Source organism: Meles meles, chromosome X, assembly GCF_922984935.1.
Source record: "Meles meles chromosome X, mMelMel3.1 paternal haplotype, whole genome shotgun sequence".
Lineage (NCBI taxonomy): Eukaryota > Metazoa > Chordata > Mammalia > Carnivora > Mustelidae > Meles > Meles meles.
In genome coordinates, this window is record NC_060087.1 from 46,185,698 (window position 1) to 46,194,643 (window position 8,946).

Consider the following 8,946-nt stretch of genomic DNA (forward strand, 5'->3'; position numbering starts at 1 on the left):
AATGGTAGTAAAAGGCAACTTTTCTCTTGCTCAGTTCGGTTTTCAGTTTCTCTGGCCGCTTGGTGGCACTGTTGCACCGTGCGGCTTTCACACTGCCTCTTCCCCCGCCCGCTGTGCTTGAAAAAAGCGGCCGCCGCCTGTTTTCTTAAAAAAAAAAAAATGTGGTTAGTGCTCTCTGCGCTTGCGCGAGCACGCCGCCCAAAACTGGATCTCTCCGGTTCCCGGTCCTAGGGCCTTTGTGAAGACGTGCGGCCCTGGAAAAAAAACCGTTCCGCCGCGCGGTTCGGCGTCTGTTTGATTACTCCTTGGGTATCTGCTGCCTTTCTTTCTTCGTGTGCGAGTCCCCTGCCCAGTGGCTCTCCCTAAGCCCCAGACGATACCAGACGCCGAGGGGAACCCGTACTGGGAAGTGTTTAATGAAAGGGTGTAAAGCTAGAGTTCGGGGTCAGGGAAAGTTCTGGAGAGGGGGATGCCAGGGATGGTGGCACAACGGTGTCAACTTGCCGATGCTCCTGTCTGTTCACTTCAACGTGCTTAAAAAATGGTAAATTTGGGGGGCGCCTGGGTGGCTCAGTGAGTTAAAGCCTCTGCCTTCCGCTCAGGTCATGATCCCAGGGTCCTGGGATCGAGCCCCGCGTCGGGCTCTGTGCTCTGCGGAGAGCCTGCTTCCTCCTCTCTCTCTGCCTGCCTCCCTGCCTACTTGTGATCTCTCTCTCTGTCAAGTGAATAAATAAAATCTTAAAAAAAAAAAGAGGTAAATTTTGTGTTGTAGACACGTTAGCACCCCGAAGAGTGAGAGAAAAACCTCTCTCTGTTGAAGGTGACATAACCTAGAAGTCGTTGGAAAGAAGTAGTGGCACAAACGGGGCGAAAAGAAAAACGTGTCAGAAAGAGCAGGTAGGTAACCCATGTAAAAAGGTATGTGGTCCCTCTGCCCCTTGATCTGGTTTCTGCCTCCATCCCCTCCTCTGGGCCCCAGACCAAGCCCCCCACCCCCCGGGGTCGCTCAGGCCCCAGGTGCTGTACTGTCCCACGCTGGAAGGAGCACCCCTGGGTACACACGGGTGCACCTGTGTGTGCATGCCCAGGACCCTTGTGACAGGCACATGTGTTGACAGCCACAGTGCCATGTCTGTGGGTGCACACCCACACCATTCATCCTGTCTTTTAGTTGAAACCCTTTTGTCTTCTTGGCGGGTTCTTTCCTCTTGAGTCCAATGGCTGAAGCTTTAGTTGCTTAGTAACAGGGTTATTCCCGCCGCCCCCCCCCCCCCCCATCTCAACATCTATTCCCAGAAGAGAGCCAGGTGGAGACAAGGGCTTTCTCAGTCCTGGACCTTCAGCTGGGCTGATGCCTCAGCTGAGCGACCCAGGGAGGGGGAACAGAAGGATGTTGCCATGACAGCAGTCTCCCACACTCCCTTCCAGCACAGGGGCCCCTCTCCCTCCCTCTGCCTGCCTGCTGGGCTCTCCACTAAGAATGGGAAAGTGCTTTGGCTAGCAGGGAGGGGTTCCCTGTGTGGTCCAGGGTGCAGGGGAGAGGGATAATCCTGGGCTGTCTCCTGAAGGGACCAGAGTCCCAGAGAAAGCGTTCTGTACAACACTGAGGCCCCAGGAGAGCATGGAGACTGTGAACCCATAGTGGCTCTAAACGTGGTTCTGAGATTTTCTCCAGCAGTCCTCGGTGCTGCACCGACTTCTGAAGCCAAGCTCCGTGGCCCAGACCCTGGAAATCGGGGCCTGTGTTGTTAAAGGAGGATGGAGCCTGGCATGGCTTGTGGGGGCAATGACAGCCTGAAGAAGGTGGTCGCCTGGGTGACAGCTCTCCTGAGTGACAACGGCACTTGTGTGTCTGGTCTGCTCTTCCTTCTGTGCTCCGTGTTGGGGTCCACGTACGGGATGGGAACCATGATCCTGGTTCAAGGAGAGGACAAGGCAGAGATGCCCCAGTCTCCTCTAAGGTGGACTGATTGGAGGGTGCACAGATGGGGGAGCTGCCAGGGGTGCTGAGGTGACCTCACACAAACACTAGGGCTCCTCAGACCTCAAGGCCATATTGTGTAATTTCTTCTCTGGCTGGTGAGATCTTCAGGATTGTTCACTGTCTGAACCGGCTAGAGAAGGAGGAAAACACCCAGTGAAATCATTTCTCATCTGGTCCAGGGAGGGGGGTGGAGGGAGATGCAGTCATGGGAATGGTCTAGCTCAGGTCCCTCCTTAGCGCGGTACGCAACGTGTCAGTCTCATAATCGAATGGTCTAGTTCAAGAAATGTTCAGTCTCTCAGATTTCCTCCCCACCTCCCTACTTCTTCCCGAGCTGAGGAAGGAGCGTGAGTGGTTTACTGATCTGCTGGAAAGGGCGGCACCTAGGACATTCTTATGGTGCTCACGGAACACTCCCTGGCCTCTGAGGGGAGGACTCTTGTCTCCCGGGTCCAGCTGATGAGACACCTGCATCAGCCATGCATGTGGCTGGTGAAACTTGCATTTTCCTCTCTCTCCTCTGGGTCGGGACCTGGTGCTTCCTGGCTGACCCAGCCTCGGCTCACCGTTGCTGACATCTCTAGACCCCTCTGAATCTCGGTCTCAGCCTCCATCCCCACTCTGGGCAGGGCTGTCACCCCACATCTCAGCAGCAGGGTCCCCTAGTCCCTTCTCTACTTACGTTTACTTCCGCAGCCCCTGGCTGTGGATTTTGTCACTTTCCACATTTCCCCCTCAGGGAATACAGCCTCTGGGGTCTGGCCTGTAGCACAGCAGGACCCAAGATCAGCTCCAGAAAGCTAAGTCCCTCGAGGTCGGCCATCCCTGTGCCCAAGGAGGGTCATCCTGCAAAGTGAATTCCCTTGAGTCCCAAACGTGAGTGGGGGCAAAATCCTGTCTCCCACTTCTCTGCTGTCGCTCTCTTGTCCCCTCCCACAGAGGGGAGACGGAGCCTCGAGCGCCTTCCCTCCATCTGTCACTTCCTCCGTATGTCTTGTACTTCTCTGAGGCTAGACAGAACATTCTTCTTTTGCTTGACCTTCATGCTCACAGGGCTCCCCCACAGTATATCCAGGACCCCAAAGAGGAACGTTGGGAATTGCCTGGCCGCCTGGAACTGGATTTGTCCAGTTCCCCGCCTCAGGGCTCTCCTGACAAAACCGTTCTGTGGCACCACTTGGCCTCTCTTTGCTTGCTGCCTGGGTGCCTCAGCAGCTTCTTTTTCTTCCTGTCCCAGTCGCCTGCTCAGTGGCTCTCCCTAAGCCCCAGCTGTTAAAAGACGCCCAGGGGAACTTGTACTGGGAAGTGTTTAATGAAAGGGTATAGAGCTAGAGCTTGCTTGACCTTCATGTTCACAAGCCTCCCCAGAGTACGTCCAGATCCCAAAGGGAAACTTTAGGATTTGCTGGCCCCCCTTTTTTTTTTCTGAGAAAAGGGATTGGCTAACTGATAAAGAAACACAAAATAGAAGGGGTTAGCAAACATGAATGCCTGTGCCCTCACCAGCACGACAAGATCTATAAAAGTAAATTCAAGAGTTCAAAGACAGACACCATGTTTTAACAGGGTCCTAGGAGATGCTGTGTCAGCAGTTTTCATGGCGGTGCCCAGAGAGCCTTGCTCCTCTGTCCTCTGTTCCCACCAGCGCCTGGTAACCGTGCAGGAGAGCTGGGCAGCAGAGATGAACTTACCCAGAGCTTGTGATGTCCGCCAGGAGTTACGGGGCAAGCTGGGGAGCCTGTTCTCTGTCTAGTCCAGAAATATCCTGGAGAGTCGCCAAACTTTTTTCCGGTCTCCTGGTTACCGCCAGGAGAGCAGCATCTGACGCCGGCTCACTAGTTTCACCTTTAAAAAGAAATACTTTGGGGCGCCTGGGTGGCTCAGTGGGTTGAGCCTCTGCCTTAGGCTCAGGTCATGATCTCAGGGTCCTGGGATCTAGCTCTCTGCTCAGCGGGGAGCCTGCTTCCCCTCTCTCTCTGCCTGCCCCTCTGCCTACGTGTAATCTCTGTCAAATAAATAAATAAAAATCTTTAAAAAAAAAAAAAAAGGAATACTCTGATTACCAGGAGAGCCCTGTCGACATTACCGGAGAATACCATGAAACCACAACTGTCCTCGTTCTAAAAATCCCTTAAATGAAAACGTTTGCTGGACAACTTCCCATTTTCAGAAAAGGGTCTTCAGTGGCCTTCTGCCTGACGTTTAAATACAGGTTCCTTACTCAGTCCCCAACAAAGCATGTTTTCCCTGGGTGTTTATGGGCGCGGGTCCCACGGAGACCCAGACACGTGGCGGCGCTCTGGCCCTCAGCAGCTTTTCTCAGGCTCCTGACCTCTCCAGGGGGCAGGGACTCAGGGGAAGAGCAGGATCTCTCAAACTCATTTTGAGACCTCCCGGTGCCTGCCCTGTTCTGAGAATGGACCATCTCAGCCACCCTATGGGCTCATGTCCTGCCTGCCTGCCCCGTGTGCAGATGGAGAAACCGGGGCCCAGGGAGACCAAGGGTCTTGCCTGCTGCCGCCATGCAGCCAGAGAGCTCACGACATGAAGTCCTAACAGTGCTGCTGCCCACCCTGGGTGACCTTAGGGTCACATGCTAACATCTTCTCTTTCCCCCTCTCGCTCACTGTGGGCAGGTCATTTTAAGTAGCAGCGAACTGATTTAATCCCTTAGGAGAAATCGAGGCAGGGCAGGGTATTCCTTGTGCCTTTAACGCAGACCCATCAAAACTTGCAGGACCTATTGGGCGGTACACGGGTGTTCCTGTGGATGTAAAGGGAGATTCTCCAGTCACCTTCCTCCACTCCCCACCACCCCTTCCATACCCGACAAAAAAAAATAACAGGTCGCAGGTAGCCTTCTATTCAGTATCCAACAACACTGAAGGAGAGCCTCTCAAAAGGTGTTTTGTACTCTTATAAAAGCTGCTCATTTAGCACTTACCTAGGGAGCGAGACAATACCCACCAGCCAACCCGTGCATGAAGAAGTTAGTGTGGGAAGTGTTAGGAAGAAAATAGCTCAGGTCCTAGGTCAGGACCAATCTACTTACACAGAGCGGTCAGGCAGAGTTTGTCTGAGAAGGCAGTGATGGAGCAGAAACCTTACCGTTTGAGAAGGAACCAACCGCGTAAAGATCCGGGGCTGGACTCACCCAGGCAAAGAGCGCCGTGATGACCGATGTCCCGACGAGGGAATAATCTTGGCATGTTCCAGGAACGGAAGTCCGCCAGAGTGGCTGTCGTGGAGGCAAGAGCTGGTGGGATTGTGTGGCTGTTGAAACAGTGGCAGTAGATAAGCACGGAAGGGGATGGATACGCGATATAGTCTGCAGATCGGATCTAGAGGACTTGTTGCGGCACTGCTGGGGAGACCCAACAAGATGCAAGACATGAAGAGGCGTGCTTGGGGCACGCGAGGTATATGCTTCCTCCCGGTCATCCAACAAACACACAGACACATCTGGATCTCAGGGCACAGGTTGATGCGTGAGGTAGGCATGTGGGAGGTCCCATCGTGTACATGCTCTATTTTCTGCTGGCCAAAAGGATGAAACAACCCACAGAGAGAGTGTAGCATGAGAAGGGCCCTGTTTAAAAACTAAAACCCCGGGGCGCCTGGGTGACTCAGTGGATTAAGCCGCTGCCTTCGGCTCGGGTCATGATCTCAGGGTCCAGGGATCGAGCCCCGCATCGGGCTCTCTGCTCTGCAGGGAGACTGCTTCCCTTCCTCTCTCTCTGCCTGCCTCTCTGCCTACTTGTGATCTCTCTCTCTGTCAAATAAATAAATAAAATCTTAAAAAAAAAAAAAAAAACTAAAACTAAAACCCCGTGGAAAGGAAGGAGGAAGCACTACATACTGACAAGAAGCAGAGTGGCCACCGGGGCTGGAGGAACAACACCCAGAGAGTCAGTTAGTTGTTAAAAATCCCAGAATAAAGGGGCGCCTGGGTGGCTCAGTGGGTTAAAGCCTCTGCCTTCGGCTCAGGTCGTGATCCCTGGGATCCAGCCCCGCATCGGGCTCTCTGCTCCGCGGAGAGCCTGCTTCCTCCTCTCTCTCTGACTGTCTCCCTGCCTACTTGTGATTTCTGTCTGTCAAATAAATAAATAAAAATCTTTTAAAAAAAAAATCCCAGAATAAAAATTCAAAGAAAGGGTGGGGGAGGGACAGTGTCAAAAACGAGGCAATTGGGAAAAGCACCAAAGGCATCTGAGAGGTACAGTGAGTCGAGGAGAGGCAATTGGGAAAAGCACCAAAGGCATCTGAGAGGTACAGTGAGTCGAGGAGAGGACATCATCACAGGGGCTGGTGATAGGTGAAGGCCTCTGCTGCCCTTGACAAAATCGGTCTTCTTTTGGGGGTGGGGGCAGGCTGATAGAAGCACGATTGAAGTGGGTAGCAAGGAAAAGGGCGACAGAACAAGGGGAGACTGGCTGTTGGGAGCATCAGGGAAATGTGGCAGTATCTCAGAAACAGAGGGGATAAGGGATGGCTTTATGTTTTCCTTCATCTCGCGTGAGGGGAGAGAAGTACGGGCATGTTCGGAGTAACAGAATGACGGAGAAATAGATGGACGGGTGGCCATTCAGGAGCACAGCAAAGGCCTTCTCCCCGCGAAGGAGACGGGTGTGGGATCCAGGTGAAGGGTCTGGCCTCAAGTGGGATCAGGTCCCTTCTTCCACAGAGGCAGCAGGGAATATGGGTGCAGATCCAGCGTTGCTGGCAAGTGGTGAGAAGGTCTGTCTGATAGCTTCTCTCTTCTGTTTTGTTTTGTTTCTCTCTCTCTCTCTCTCTCTCTCTCTCTCGACACATTAGCATGGAACATCTTGATCAGCATGGGGTGGAGCACTGCAAGGCTCCTGCAGGCAGAGGAGAGAGAAGATACACGTGTGGAAGACGCCCTTTGTTCTTTATTGGGGGTGTCCCTGGAGAGTAGGTGGGTGGGAGTAAGGAGCAAATGACCTGTGTTTGAGAGAAAATTCGTAGCCTTGGGTAAGCTGGGGTAAGGAGCGGCATGGTGGACCCTGATGTGTCCCTGGGATCCCTGGACTGGAGACCCCCAAGAAGCTGAATGCTGTGGATGCAGAGGCATTAGGGGGAGGGAGCTGGAGAACCGGGGCACGAGTGTTGGGAGTGAAGAGTGAAAGCTACACAGGACACCGGTGAGGGGCGCGGGGGTTCCTAATGCTCAGGGGAAGTCCGTGGGCAGGCGACGCTGAGCTTGGGGAGAGGGGAACATCCCTGAGGACCAGGAGGCCCCGGAGCGGCCGGTAATCTTCGTGAGCCTTGAGGGGGACCGAAGGCATCAGAGGAGTGAGAACTGATAGGAGGAGAGCCAGTGTGCTTCAAGACTGGCATGTTCTCTGGCAGGGGTGGACAGGAGGACCAGGACCAGGTTTGTGTACAGTTGTCGCCCGTATGGCCGTGCGAATACGGGAGCTTCGGAGAACAGACCAGTAAATCTGTGTTCTCAACACACTGACATGATCCGAAACCAGCAAATACCCTGTTCGAAGAATTTGGCACCGACCTCACTTAAACCCTGTGCGCAGACTCAAAATCCGCCAATCGCAGTGCAGCTCCGACACTTCTCCCTTCCTTTTCCGGGGACCTCCGTTGCTGTATTTTCTGCCACTGTTAGTATAGTTCCGGGACGGGACGGCTGAAGACTTTTGTTCGGAAGAGTGTTCTGCAGGGTCTTTTCGGCCGTTCTTCCGCATCCTTTACCGCAGAGAGGCATTCTTCTTTCGTCCGTTGGTCACGATCTCTAGGGCTTTTCATAGTGTAGTCGCGAAATAGATGGATTTTCATTAGCAACGAATGGCGCTACGTTTTTCTGGCCTCTAGGTGGCAGTAGTGTTCCATGTATTTTTTTTAACACACTTTCCCCGCCCTTCTTGCTTCAAAAAAATCCATCGTAATCTTTAGCAGGTAAAAAGATGGCCTTTTACTTCCCAAGGGCGGGAAACGCTGGTTGGAACTGGATTTGCTTCCTTCTGAGAGAACTTTCCCGAAACAAAAGGCTGAAGAAAAAAACATTTTCCCCACTAATGGTGACTTTTCTTTTTTTTAAAGATTTTATTTATTTATTTTTTTAAAGATTTTATTTATTTGACAGAGATCACAAGTAGGCAGAGAGGCAGGCAGAGAGAGTCAGAGGCGGGGAGGACGGGGCGTGTGGGGACAGGCTCCCAGCCAGCAGATAGCTGGAGGCCAGGCTGGAGCGCAGCACCTAAGGCAGATGCTCCAACCCACTGAGCCACCTAGGTGCCTCTAATGCTGACTTTTTTTTAAGGACCTGTAAGGTTTCTCGGCAACTTGCAGTTTGGGTATTAGGTTTCTTTTCGTGGTGCTACCCCACCGTAGTCTGAGGTTTTGGACTTGGGTTTTATATATGATAGACTACATTCTCTCAAAGAAGTCACCCAGAGTCAGTACAGATTATTTGTAGGACAGATAAAATGTAATGAAACCATAGTATCCACAGTCCCACCACTCAAGCGATGAACATTAATACTATTACGTGACAAATTTCCCTAGAGGTTTTTCATTCATAAGAGTGCATTTAACCATATTTGTATTGCATCATGACTTGAACATCTCACTTTTTTTTTTAAGATTTTATTTATTTATTTGACAGAGATCACAAGTAGGCAGAGAGGCAGGCCGAGACAGAGGAGGAAGCAGGCTCCCGGCTGAGCAGAGAGCCCAATGCGCGGTTGATCCCAAGACTGTGGGATCATGACCTAAGCCAAGGCAGAGACTAGCCCACTGAGCCACCCAGGCGCCAGAAACATCTCACTTTTTAAACAAATTTTTTACCCTGTTACCCCCATTGTAAAAGTCATTTGAAAAAGACACTCTAATTTCTTACTCATTTGTCTTCCTAAAACAATACACAATTTTTAAAAGAGTGAAAAAAGTTAATATCTGAGATGGAAAGCAGAAATAACTTGTGGTTT

At 52.1% G+C, this 8,946-nt stretch overlaps 1 long non-coding RNA gene across 1 annotated transcript; it reads left to right on the forward strand.

Moving 5' to 3' along the window:
- Positions 1 to 251: 251 nt before the first annotated feature.
- LOC123935265 lies at positions 252 to 3,947 on the forward strand. The gene is made up of 3 exons (XR_006816887.1): positions 252 to 544; positions 773 to 897; positions 3,551 to 3,947. It is a non-coding gene; the product is annotated as an uncharacterized LOC123935265 (long non-coding RNA).
- The last annotated feature ends 4,999 nt before the right edge of the window (positions 3,948 to 8,946 follow it).